At 38.5% G+C, this 12,580-nt stretch overlaps 1 protein-coding gene across 2 annotated transcripts in view; it reads right to left on the bottom strand.

The window, feature by feature from the left end:
- The window catches only part of LOC108703132, a 49,082-nt gene extending 37,703 nt beyond the window's left edge, over positions 1-11,379 (bottom strand). The window contains exon 1 of one of the 2 annotated variants that reach the window (XM_018239140.2): positions 11,185-11,379. The gene's annotated coding sequence lies outside the window, so the exon portion shown is untranslated. Of the gene's footprint in view, positions 1-6,102; positions 6,319-11,184 lie in introns of those variants that run through there. The other variant, XM_041577972.1, reaches the window with a different exon arrangement.
- Between the last annotated feature and the right edge of the window lie 1,201 nt (positions 11,380-12,580).

The following is a 12,580-nucleotide window of genomic DNA, read 5'->3' as shown; positions in this document are numbered from 1 at the left end:
TAAGGCGATTTGTCGAATTCATTAGTTCAAGCTACAACACTTTGTTTTCCAAGAACAATTAGTAGATAAAGAAACAACTAATTTTCTGTTCATAACAATCTTCCTTTGCTATTTAGCCACCTAAACACAAGTTTTGTTCAGAATAGTAGCAGTGCGACGTCTCTAACCTGATCAATCACTGTTTTTGGTAGAAATTATATCACTACATGGCATTTACTAGTAAATGTAGTAGAGTAATAGAAACCCAACATAAATGAAATGCATGCTGCTGATTCTGTGTAATAGAAAAATTAATTGAGGTTGTTCCAGACATTGCTTAAAAGAACAGCGTACTTTGATTAGAAAGTTGATTAGAGAGGGGAAAACCTATAAAGATGTTGCTTTAAAATGGCAACCAAAACCTGAAAGACATAGAAGACCTGAAAGACATAGAAGAAAATGGAAAACTACCATTTGAATGCCAATAATCAGCTCCAGTAGGAGCAAAGAAGGTGTAAAGTTACCTGTGATACTGTTACAATTAGAAGACGTCTATGTGAAGCCAAGCTATCGGCTAGGAGCCCCCGCAAAGTCCCATTTATGAAAAAAAGACTTGCGCTGGAAACGTTACAATTTGCTAAAGAACACCTCGACTGGCCTAAAGAGAAATGGAGCAACATTTTGTGGACTGATGAAAGCAAGATTGATCTTTTTGGGTCTAGGACGGCAGACAGTTTGTCAGACGACCCCAAACACTGAATTCAAGCCACAGTATAGGTGAAGAAAATGAAGCATGGTGGCACAAGCATCTTGATATGGGGATGTTTCTCATACTATGGGGTTGGGCCTATTTATCACATACCAGGGATCATGGATCAGTTTCAATACATCAAAATACTTGAAGAGGTCTCGTTGCCTTATGATGAAAAGGAAATGCCCTTGAAATTTAAGTTTCAACAAGACAACAACAACCCCAAACAAATCAGTAAACGACGCTGACATTATGGAGTGGCCAGCCCAATCCCCAAACCTCAATCTAATAGAAAACTTGTGGGGTGTGTTGATAATTTGCTTACCAGAACCTGGTGGTATCAAAAATGCTGTTTCTGAGGCAAAACCAAGAAATGCTGAAGAATTGTGGAATGTAACATGTGCCAGAAGTTGGTGGATTCTATTTAACACAGATGTGCAGCAGTTCTCAGAAACACGGATTATACAACTAAATATTAATTCAAAGGAAAGCAAAACCGTAATACACTTGTTTATACAGTGAATGCTTGAGACTGTAAAGGAGAATGCAGACACTGCTATTGTGCAACAGCCTAATATCCACTTTCGTCACTTTCTGTAAAGGAATAACACAAATTTGAAAAATGTTTCTTCATGATTTGATTTGGAATAGAACGTGCAGTGTTCCCAATGCATTTGCATGTATGGAAATAAAGGCTATTAGAAGGATCTTGAGCTTTATTCGCTTTTTTCACATTGCTATTCTGAACACAACTGTATTTACATGATTTGAATGGGGACACAAAGAACAATGAACAGAAAATAAGGGAGGAAAATGTAGCTCCTAGGAGAATGCAGAGTGGTTTATGCTAATGGTTTCACTTTAGCTAGGAATGAAATTCGGATGCACACCTGTTAGTTGCAATTGTGTCCAAACGGTGATTTATTAAAGCCCAAAATATACATCACAAAGGGGCAACGTTTCGGACCCCTCCAAGTCCTTTATCAAGCCTATCAAGCCGAAACGTTGCCCCTTTGTGATGTATATTTTATTTTATAGGATTTACCATCTGCTGAGGCCACAAAAGTATCACTTTTATTCATATGGGGGAAAATGACACAACGCCTATCACCACATTTATAGTTTTCTTTAGTCGATAGCCAGGTGGGGTCCCTCTCTTTCTTAATCTGAATTATGCTGGGTGACAACACGTTATTCAGAGTGATCCCCTTTCTTCTAACAAGCCTCTTTAGTGTACAGGGTATTGCGAGAGTCACTCTGGGTAATTGAGGAGGAGACCTGTCTAAAATACTAGATAGGAGAGAAGTTTTCTCTCTTAGTTAACACAAGGATACCATTTGGTATGAATTCTGAATTCGACGTTACTTGTTACTATTGAGATATATAGATATGTCCGCAAATTCCTTATATCATGGGCTATTTCTCACTATAATCATGTATGGCAGTTTTTATGGTATGTTCTTTAATTATTTGCCTTATAGTTTGTATATTGTTTTTATTGGGCACTTTAAGGCGCAGATTTATCAAGGGTCGAAGTGAAAATTTGAATTTTTAAATACGAATTTCGAGCTATTTTTAGTGTACTTTGACTATCGAATATTCCAAAATTCGAATCGAATTTGAATTTTTTTCATCATGTACTGTCTCTTTAAAACTTCAACTTCGACCATTCGCCATCTAAAACCTGTCGAATGGCTGTTTTAGCCTATGGGAGACCTCCTAGAACCCATGTGAGTAATTTTGTGGACTTTGAAAAATCTAAGTTTTTTTTCGAATACAGCCTATTCACCCGAAGTTAAAAACTTTTTTTTAAAATAAATTTCAATTGGTCCCATCACCTCGAAATCCGACCCTTGATAAATCTGCCTCTAAGAGTCCCTTTCCCCTTTTTCCATTTTTTTCCAAACTGTTTTTGATTGGTTGCTTTCTGTATAGAAGCTTATTTCCTGTGGGTGGGCTCTCAGCCCATGATTAAGTACCTTGGAGTTACGAAATGCGTCAGGCCAATGGAGATGCATTTATACTTTTAATTATGATCAATTAAGACTTTTTTTTAACTTATACTTTTGGCCCTGTGGAGTGCCGAATAACTCTTTCTCTTTGCTGTACACATCAAATTGACATACGGGGTTGAAATCTGGGAATAATTATACATGATATGCATATAAGAGAGATTAACTGGATCAACCTGATCTATTTTTTTTAATTAAAAATGATGGGGGTGCTTATTTATTAAACAACACCCAGTGACTAAAATTGCTAGCCTAATATCTCAGGGCAGTGAGTCTATAAAAAAAAACAAAGAAAAAAAAGTGAGTGGGGGTTTATCAGATAGAAAAACCTCAAAGATATTTCTCCCTGTGATATGGCCTTAGGTCTGGAGTAGATCAACCATCAATCTAATTCAAAAACAGATTTCACTAGTGTGAAGATATGCCACACGTCTACTGGTTTTGATGGAATTTAGAACCTATACTTTTTATCTTTTTATCTTAAGCAGCCACAATCATACATGTAACAGTGTCTCAATCCTAATTTCACAAAACAAGAAGCGGCCATTGACAGGTCTACATCCATCTAATTAATTGGAAAAGACAACCAGATGGGCTCAAGAATGATTGGATTTTAATTTTAAAGGTATGTTCACTTGACACCAAACCATGAAAAAAATAGCATGCTTTCAGCATCTCTGGCTATGGAATTTCCCATAGGCAAGGCCTGTCTTTCTAAGATTAATCAAGAATTGCGATTCCATATCACAATAAATGGACTGCTTGAGTGAACATCAAAGCACTGTATATGCAATGACAGATTATTCTAGTTGCCAACAATGTTAGAGTAGAAAGGAAATTGCTTTCTGGGTTGAACCAATCAGGATCTTGCCCTTTCTTAATTTTATAACTAAATGTTAAAGGTATGTTATTACTAAGGCAAAAAATGTAAGGCATTTATAGAAAATAGTTTTTTGCATAGGTCTATGCATAATTCTGCAAATCACACCATAACCATAGGTTATGCCAAGCAAGACCTAATAACAGTGCTCATAATAAAAATTTTTTTAGATGCTAAGGTTATAGTATCAATATGTTCATGCAGTCTCTCTATTCTTAAGCTGGCCACAGAGCAGCTGAACATCAGAGCAGCCTCTTTCTCTCTCCTGAAAACTTGGTGGTCAGACTGTTGGAAACTGACCAGCAGACGGCGCTGTTGTAACAAAATTCATTCATATTAACAGTACATTTATCCCTTTAATATCTTGGAATAAAAACCAAATAAATAATGAATGCAAATGACAAAAATGCTTAGAATAGCACCCTCATCAATTTTACATTCACTTAGTTTACATGTTTACTTATCCTTTAAAACCAGTGTGAACATCTTTTTCTGACAGTGGTCCTAGCAAAACGTGTCCCTGGGATATGCAAATAAGTTAAAGGCGAAGGGGGAATATTAGCACTCTGGACTGCGCATATGCATATATGTTATTTTAAGGCTGGGACGATCTAATAATTCTTAACTTAAAATTTATAATCATGCATTAATTTATTCTACAAGTGGCAATCCAGCAAAAAAATAACAAAGAATCTGATCTACTAATAATTTTTCATTAATGCTCACTATTTTTCTAATACTTAAAGGAACAGTAACACTAAAAAAAATTAAAGTGTTTTAAAGGAATGTAGTCTTGCCCTGCACTGGTAAAACTGGTGCATTTGCTTTATAGTTTTTATAAACAAGCAGCTGTGTAGCCATGGGGGCAGCCATTCATGCACAGGACACAGAGTAGATAACAGATAATGAATCTCATTGTATAGAGCTTATCTGTTATCTGTTGTGTATCCTGTGCCTTTTTTCCTTTTTAAGCTTTGAATGGCTGATCCCATGGCTACACAGCAGCTTTTTTTTTTATATAAACTACAGTAGTTTTTCTAAAGCAGTTTTACCAGTGCAGGGCAACAGTACATTATATTTTCAATACTTTAGGACACTTCTTTTTTATGAGGTGTTACTGTTCCTTTAATGATTAGATGGGAATGTTAGATCTTAGCACTGCTGCTGAGCTCTAACACCCCAAAGCACAGATTGGTGTTCTAGTTGAACATAGTCAACCATATCTCATATTAACAGTCAGAAAGAGTTAATAATTGGGAAAAAATCCGGAACTGCCGAGAATCCCTCTTATTTCCAAGTTCATTATTTACTGAACATGCCCAACCTTGTAGGACTTGGGTTACTCACCAATCAAGAGACATTTATGGCATAACTACTGGATCTATAACCAAACACACACGGTTTATGAAATCAAAGTTGCAATGTTTGCTAGGGGGCTAAACATCTATAGCAACCAATCAGCGTTAACTACTTCTGTTTGGCTGTTTTGCACCTGAGTAAACTTTGTGCCTTTTATAACATATGAGAGTTTGTACTTTTTTAATCATGGAAAATATTAGCCTCCGTGGTCGGACAATGTTCAGTAAGCAAGCAAGCAAACCGAAGCCATGTGATTCTGTATTATCCTGTATTCTCAGCTCCACACCAAATACATTTAGAACATTTTGTAACTTTTCTCAGCGCATTTAGTCAGTTGGGAATTCTGAATTCTGCTTCAGGCTGATAACACATATACCAGCTATGTCACATTTTGAAAGTATTAGTCACTTCTGAAACCGCATTTACTAAACCAATACAAAATGCAGGAGTGATCAGTGTGATTTGATAAGATAAGTCACATTCTGCACAAAACAGTTACCAAGAGTAATGTTCTATTTCAACTTTTTTGGTGCAATTCCTTTCTCCTGACTCTTCCCATCTTTTAAACATATGCTGGAAATTGTTCCTGATCTTCCCATAAACCAGAATCTGCTCAGCAGTAATATTTCTAATGACATTCCTGCAATTCTACTTGATTTCTAGGAATAGGCGGTCTTAACACTGATGTCTCTATGCCTTAAGATTGTTTTCCCCTATGGGTTTGCCTAATACAAATATTAAGAACTGAATGTATATTTATTTTTTCTTTGCATATTAAGAATGCAATGCACATGCTGCATATTACCCTCAGTAGCTAAATAATCTATATTCGATCACCAAAAAAATAAAATCTAAATTGTTTTGCTATGAACATGGATGGAATTATTATTATTTATCAGTCAAACCAGTAGCAATACAAAGAAAAACAATACTGCAAGTGCACTGAGCAAAGAGCAATTTTGAGCACAATCGGCATGTGCTTTGCCAAAATTCCAGGGCTTTTACACCAGCAGGGGGATTTGTACCTGACACAATTTTGAGTGATTTCTCAAAATTAGAAAAAATGCTCTTGCAAGCCTTTGCAAATTGGACACAATGTGTTGAATATTTTACATGGTTACCTGATGTCTGATTTCCAATGTTCATTCAGCAGCCAAAACAGGTGTCATTTTGCTGTCCCTGATAATCTTCCGCTCATAGCGAGGTTCTCACCTTGGCTCTTGGCAGGAGTGTGACCTTGTGCCTGGCACACCCCGAGTGTGCTTACGCATTTATGTACATGGGTGCATTCAGTTCAGCCCATCTGTTTCTTCATCACTGACGTACCTTTCTTTTTGTATTATTCTCGGCAAATAGAAAAGGAGCACCAGGTGGGTACAAGGCACACTGGAGCCATGCTTGCCTAGGGGTTCTGTAGAACGCTCTGTACAGTACTGGTGCCAGACACAAGCACTTTGTACCTTAGAGATATTATATTCAAAAGTCATTACTTTATAAGGCTCATAAGCAAGTTTTATGACATTGAGCCCTGGAGATTACTAGTTGCAATGATCAGGAATGATCAGTATGTTTGTTCAGCTTTCCATAAACCTTCATTATGCTGATGATTTGCTTACCACTCCCAAATATATTTTGATATTCTAAATATCTATAACACTGGTTATATGCAAATGTAGCTGGACTACAACCCTCAGAAATGTTCATAGTTACATAGTTACATTGGGTTGAAAAAAGATCCAAATGAAAACCCAGCATCCATACACACACCCCTCCCTACTCTCACATAAATTCTATATACCCATACCTATACTAACTATAGAGCTTAGTATCACAATCGTCTTTGATATTATGTCTGTCCAAAAAATCATCCAAGCCATTCTTATAGTCATTAACTGAATCAGCCATCACAACATCACCCGGCAGTGCATTCCACAACCTCACTGTCCTGACTGTGAAGAACCCCCTACGTTGCTTCAAATGAAAGTTCTTTTCTTCTAGTCTAAAGGGGAGGCCTCTGGTACGGTGATCCACTTTATGGGTAAAAAGGTCCCCTGCCATTTGTCTATAATGTCCTCTAATGTACTTGTAAAGTGTAATCATGTCCCCTCACAAGCGCCTTTTTTCCAGAGAAAACAACCCCAACCTTGACAGTCTCCCCTCATAATTTAGGTCTTCCATCCCTCTAACCAATTTAGTTGCACTTAGTCTCTGCACTCTCTCCAGCTCATTTATATCCCTCTTAAGGACTGGAGTCCAAAACTGAACTGCATACTCCAGATGAGGCCTCACCAGGGACCTATAAAGAGACATAATTATGTTTTCATCCCTTGAGTTAATGCCCTTTTTTATGCAAGACAGAACTTTATTTGCTTTAGTAGCCACAGAATGGCACTGCCCAGAATTAGACAACATGTTATCTACAAAAACCCCTAGATCCTTCTCATTTAAGGAAACTCCCAACACACTGCCATTTAGTGTATAACTTGCTTTTATATTATTTTTGCCAAAGTGCATAACCTTGCATTTATCAACATTGAACCTCATTTTCCAGTTTGTTGCCCAATTTCCCAACTTAGACAAATCACTCTGCAAAGTGGCAGCATCCTGCATGGAACCTATAGTTCTGCACAATTTAGTATCATCTGCAAAAATAGAAACAGTACTTTCAATGCCCACCTCCAGGTCATTAATAAACAAGTTGAAAAGCAAGGGACCAAGTACAGAGCCCTGCGGTACTCCACTAACAACACTGGTCCAATTAGAAAATTTTCCCTTTACCACCACTCTTTGTAGTCTATCTTTTAGCCAGTTTTTGGTTATCTACTTTAGAGAACTAGGGGGTGTTTAGACCCCCTTTAAAACAACACAGCTTAAAAGCATAGTATAACACTGCAACTAATAGGCCTTATGCTTAACATACTTTTACCTATGATTTTCATTCGGAAATATCTCCAGGTTTTTTTTTCTTATTTCTTGCTCTAAACAGAGCACAATTTGGAAATGAAACTAAAACCATATTTCTACTTCCTGATCTGAACCCAAAGAGCAAAGTTAAACATATCAGCAGCCCACTCTATAATGAGCTTTAAAAACATAACAGGCTGTAGCTGGGGCACAGGAGGGGTGTATTTATACATAGGGCATCTGGTTTGTTTGATTTTGCTCTTTGGTACCAGGAGTTCATTTTTCAAGTGTTGCCCTGTTTAGAGCAAAAAAAACCCCAGATATTTCCTAAGTAAAAGAACAGGCAAAAAGTATGTTCATCACAACCCTATTTTCTGCTCTGTGTACAGCCGGCTCCCTATTCTTGGTTCATCAAGATTATTAGTGGAGGCATAAAACCTATTTCTTCTAGCTTTGAACAGGGACACAGTACTGCCCTTCTGAAAAGTCATTACCGCGTACCATTAACAAGCAGGCCTGGATTTGCGGTAAAGTCACAAATGCACCGGCCTAGGGTCAGCAAACTTTTCAGGGTGCATGCTGCCTGATTGCTGTATGTTTAGGGAACATCGCTAGTTGTCAAATCTTGTGTTCTCAGTGTGATTCCTTATTTCTCTTTTTTAGTAGCACTATGGACAGGTCAGGTTCAGGGCTGGGTCCTTAGAGAAGAGGTGACACTGCTCATGTGCTGGTCACAGTAGGTGTTTGTGGTGGGAAGTGGTAGAGGTGCCAAAGGTGGGTGGCAAGGGGAGGCCTAGCCCAGGGGGGGGGGCAAAGATTTTAAATCCGGCCCTGTTAACAAGCAAAAACTTCACAGCTATTTCAACGGTATGAAGAAGCAAAGACAGACTTTACATTTTTAAACCCTGCTATCTGATCCCTTTGCTTGTTTGAATAACAGTGCTAAGAATCTAAAATGTCACTGGTAATCTCTCTGTGTTAGATAACAGTGAAATAATTAATGCCAAGATCTTTAATGGAAGGGAGTGTAAATCCTCCATAAACTGTCCCAATCTCAGGGCCGGAACTAGGAGTAGGCAGAGTAGGCACGTGCCTAGGGCGCAAAGCTGGGGGGGCACCAGGCACATACTCCCTCTGTCGCCTACCCCAAGTCCGGTTCCCTTCTCTGGCCGACTCTCTGCTTATTATCGCATCTTTTCCGCTTCTGCGCATGCGAGGAAACGCCGTTTTGCACAAGCGCAGACGAGCGCATATTCGCACATGCGCAGCGCTAAGCAGGCACCGCAACTGGCCGGCTTGTCTAGGGCACCTGGCTGCGTGGCCCGGCTCTGCCCAATCTACTACCAAACAAAACCAAATAATCGCATACATCACGCTATTTTGTCACGCTTTTGACAGCTCAACCCACAGTCCCACATTTGAACTGAAACTGACTTTCTCTGCACTGAACAGCCAGAAAAAGAAACAAAGTTTCTAACTTAATTGCCTTTTGGCAGAGAACCCAGAACAGCCACAACAGAAGATAAGATACATTTGTAACACTAGAAATACAGAATGCCATAAAAACTAAATAAGGCGCCAGGACCAGATGGATACACTGCTAAATTTTATAAAGTATTGAAGGTATTGTAACACCAATAATGTTACCCTTTGCCAATTCTATTTCAGAAGCCTCTCCTTTAAACCCCAAATTTTTATTGGCCCATATTACTTTAATACCAAAGCCAGGGAAAGATCACTCAGTATGTGGGAATCATAGACCAATATCACTACTAAATATAGACCTCAAAATTTTCTCCGAAAATTCTAGCCCTCAGATTGAAACCTGCTCTACCTCACTGTATAAATAGAGATCAGGTAGGGTTTGTACAGGGAAGAGAAGCGAAAGAGAACACCATGAAATTAGTAAACTGGATCATATGGGGAAAAAAACAACAAAGACTTGTAATGCTTCTCTCCACAAAAGCGGAGAAGGCATTTGATTAGTTGGGATTTCTTGCATTTAGCATTACTAAATATGGGGATCCCACCTCAATTTAAAGAGAGTGAATGGTCTTTTGTCAAATCCCTTTAATATAAGAAACGGAACAAGGCAGGGGTGCCCCCTTTCCCCGATGTTATATGTGATCTGCATGGAATTTTTACTAATAGCAATTAGGAAGAATAAAGATATCAAAGGGTTATGCTTATCTAATATAGAACACAAGGCAGCGGCTTTTGCTGACAATCTTCTCTTGATTGTAACAAACCCACTTATATCTCTCGCAAATATAATGCAAGTGTTTACTCTATATGGTCAATTGTCTAATTATAAAATAAACATGGGGAAGTCTGAGGCCTTATCAGTCAATCTCCCGGCTGCTCTCCAACAACAGCTAGACTTTATTCAGTTGTTGCTAGACTACAGTTCCCAGAATCTGTTAACATATATTCTAGGGTTAAAATGATTGCCGGGAGCTGTAGTTCAGCAACATGAGGGTTTTATTATTATCCCCAGCTCTCCACAGCTGGCAGGTACATCCAAATGCGAAATGATTCTCCAATCGGAACCCCACAAACCCGGGACAGTTTTATTGTTTAGATCCCTCGTTAAAAGTAAATTAAATGTGTCGTTAGATCAGAAGACTATTTCCTCTTTCTGTTAGGCTGGTGCTGTCGCAATCCTGATTTTAGTATCGGGTTGATCAGCAAATATAACGCATGTTCCCATGAAAATCATAAGAACAAAAGCCCTGTCTCTCAATGACCAACCCTTGTAAGAAAGCCAGCTGGGTGAATGGTTCTGAAAACCAGGCTATCCAGTAAAGAAAATCCAGTTCAAAAGGGATGAAACCCCATATAATCTCAAAACTAACCTGTGTGCCTTCAGTTTTTAATGAACTATAATCTCCAGCAGCTTCTGAAATGATTACCGAGTCCCAACCCCTTTCTTCCCCCCTAACAGTTTTCCCCAATTATTATGGAACTGTCACTCCTGATGACTCTTCCCTTGTTTTGGGACTATATTTGAAGCTGTAGTTCAGCGACAACTACAGGGGTGTAGGTTTTACAGCTGTGGATGAAACCAGACCAATGTTTACGTGCTTAGGATTTCCAGACAGACATTTGCTGGAGACTCTGATATGTAAACACAGTAAACACGATTTGTTGTAAAGTAACTTCTAATAACTAGAACTTAGTGGAGCTCACAGCAAAACCATAACTTTGGGAATAGGACATCTTTCATAAACATGTATCGAAACCATTTATCCAAACCATTTGTCAGTGAAAGTATTTATGTGGCATGAAAATCCACTTACCGTGTGGTCTTCCGTATATGGTGATATCACCTGGGTGAAGCTCACAAGGTGAGACAGTCATGTCCGATCATGGTCCACAAACTCAGGTTATTTTGACGAAATCTGCACACACTTCCTCTTTAGCTAGCAGCGAAATGGTAACCCAGCCTACTATACCAGCTCATATTCTTTTCCTGTTCAGTCCTCCTCCTCACACACTTTCCCAGCACTGACATGAAGTGTGGGCTGGGACTTTATGTAACAATACACGTTCTCTGTCTCTGGAAGGCAGCCCATACGCAGCATTTTACAGTTTAACCATGTCATTCTTTAACTTGACCTGATGCACTGTGTAGTTGAAGAAATATTTCAAAGAAAGTTAAAAGCTTGGAAAATTAAAACTGAAGATTGATAATAGAACAGAGTAATGGAAGAAATATTTAAAAGAAATAAAGAATTAAAAGAATAAAGGTTAATGAACCTGATATCTGGACTGCTTAAAAACATTTTTTGAATGCTTATGTATGCACTCCCTTCCATATAAAGGAGCCATCTCTAGAATTTATGAAGTCTCAGCTCACCAATTATCCATCAAAGATCTGAACTATGTCAGGCAATGGGAGCAGGACTTACATGTATGTTTGGAAGAGGATACATGGCTAGACATGTTACCAGATATGACTAAATGCTCCCCAAGTATTCTAATACAAGAAACATCCCAAAAAGTTATGACAAGGTAGTATTTCGTTCCCGAAAAGTTATCAAAATGGTATCCTTCCGCCTCACCAAACATACTTCGGGTTCATTTATTCATATTTGGTGGCACTACCCTACAAATACTAGATTTTGGGCCAGAGTATACATAATGATAACAAGCGTAACAGGGCTGATACTTAGGAAATTCCCCCTGTAAGCTTTACGACACGGGCGAGTGGAAACAAATGGGTACGGCAACTAGTAGGCCGTATATTTACAGCAGCCAAACAGACAATCGCCAAAGCCTGGAAAGCCAAATCACTAGACATACAAGAAGTAAAAAACAGACTAGATAACTACTTAGCCATGGAAAAGCTCTCCTCAGTTGCCAAAGGCGACTTGCATTCCTGCAATAAAATCTGGAGCCCTTGGATCCAATATAGAGGTTTAACGGGAATATGATAAAATAAGGAAAAAAATTAAACCCAAGGCCTGCTTTTTCCCCCAAAGACCCCTATAAGATCATATCCTGACCTGAGTATGCACCCCCTTATGGATACAATTTTTTTGTTAACTGTAATAGTTTACGGTTGTACCTTTTGTTTCTGTTCTTCTCTTTTCTATACTATTACTACTGGCTATTTTCCTTATCATCAAACAATATTTGTGACCTGCATTATAGCCTTATTGACATTTTTCTAAACTATTGTACACAGAATAA

This window comes from Xenopus laevis, chromosome 9_10S, assembly GCF_017654675.1.
Source record: "Xenopus laevis strain J_2021 chromosome 9_10S, Xenopus_laevis_v10.1, whole genome shotgun sequence".
NCBI lineage: Eukaryota > Metazoa > Chordata > Amphibia > Anura > Pipidae > Xenopus > Xenopus laevis.
Note: the sequence above shows the minus strand (reverse complement) of the source record. Positions and strands in the feature narration are given on the sequence as shown.